Below are 1890 nucleotides of genomic sequence, written 5' to 3' on the forward strand. Positions count from 1 at the left end.
GGGTGGATGGGGACGGCTCTCCCACCGCAGCCTGGACCTCGGCGCGCTCTCCCGCGCTCGGGACCAGGCGTGGGGCGAGGCGGGTGGGTGGGTGCCGTATGTTTCCACCGAGTTGATTTATGCATCTTTGTCGGGCTTTCCTAATGCAGAGAGGGTGCGCACAGTGTGCAAGCACACTCAGTATTTTCTATTTCCACGGGAGCTGGGTCTTTCTAACTTCTAACTTGACCTGGAACTGCGTACGCTGTGCCCGTGCTGGGTGCCTTCGCCAGCCTTTCAGGCCGGGACGGGCTTTTGCCAGGGGCGGGGTGTGGTGTGGCGCTGCTGTCAGATCTCGTTGTCAGGCGGGGAATGGCTTCCTATGGCTTTTCTGCGTCTGAGCCCAGTGCCTGGTGTCTTTGGGGTCGCGGCACCTCCTGGCTCCTCGCCCCTGTGCGGTTTTTCATTTTCCATAATGTCATGAGGTTCTCTTACCGTGATACCCATACAACCGGTCTGAATTGGGCTGATGACAAATTTGATATCAAGTACATTATGATCATTTCCTTGTGTTAGGCATGAGCAAAAAATTCAAAGAACTTTCCAGGTTTCTGGACCGCCACGTTCTGGTATTTTAATGTCATTACTCTTAAAGTCACCGTTTAGTTGGCTTCTGTGGATGAAAATTACCAAATTGAGGTAGGCATCCAAATTGTTTCTTTTAAGTGGGTTTTACTATTCATTTATTGTCAGAAACAACATTTGATGTTTGTAAAGGCAATGGTACGATTTCACAGAGGATGGGAACACTAAGTATCAGGAGAGGAGGAGAGATCTCTTTCACTGCTTTTATCCACGGATTTTGTTTTGTTTTGCTTAGGGATTTGGGTGTTAGGTGTTATCTGGCACCCTGCAAGATAAGTTACAAAGAAGTTGCTGCTTTACAACTAAGAGATTGAAAGGCTCCTTTACCTTCAGTGATTGTGAACAACACACAGTATTTCAATAGGAAAAGGGTCATTTTTCTTCTGATCACAGAAATCATGTAACACAAAGTTTAAACATTTAAAAATAAGTAATGTAGCCCTAGCCGGTTTGGCTCAGTGGATAGAGCATCGGCCTGCGGACTGAAGGGTCCCAGGTTCGATTTCCGTCAAGGGCGTGTATCTTGGATGCGGGCACATCCCCAGTAGGGGGTGTGCAGGAGGCAGCTGATGAATGTTTCTAACTCTCTATTCCTCTACCTTCCTCTCTAAAAAATCAATAAAATATATTTAAAAAATAAGTAATGTAGAAACAAGGCTTTTGGTGTTGAAAGAAGATGACCAATATAACATTTTCAACTGCGTTCTAGAAATTGGATAATGGAGTAAAATTTCATGTTGAGCTTTTCATCTTTCAATCCTCCCCCCTAACCTTTTCACATATCTAAAATAGGGGAGCTTTTACATTTTAACATTTATTGATTGATCGATTTGAGAGAGAGAGAGAGATTTGTTGTTCCACGTATGCATTCATTGGTTAATTCTTGTATGTGCCCTGACCAGGGGATCATATCCACAACCTTGGCATATCAGGACGATGCTTTTCCCTCCCCCAAACCCCTCCCACTCAAATCTATAAAAAAATGAAAATAAAAAAGAGCTAAAAAAAAAGAGTTGTTCCAATCTACTCTATCAACAAATGAATACTTATGTTCTTTTTTATGGTCACAAAACAATAAAATTAATACAACTAAAGTTATTTGCCAAATAAAGTGTACTTTGAGCACTTTTAAAAAGTATTTCAGGCCCTAACCGGTTTGGCTCAGTGGATAGAGCGTCGGCCTGCGGACTGAAGGGTCCCAGGTTCGATTCCGGTCAGGGGCATGTGCCTTGGTTGCGGGCACAACCCCAGGAGGGGGTGTGCAAG

Source organism: Myotis brandtii, unplaced genomic scaffold, assembly GCF_000412655.1.
Source record: "Myotis brandtii unplaced genomic scaffold, ASM41265v1 scaffold253, whole genome shotgun sequence".
In the NCBI taxonomy this organism is placed as follows: domain Eukaryota; kingdom Metazoa; phylum Chordata; class Mammalia; order Chiroptera; family Vespertilionidae; genus Myotis; species Myotis brandtii.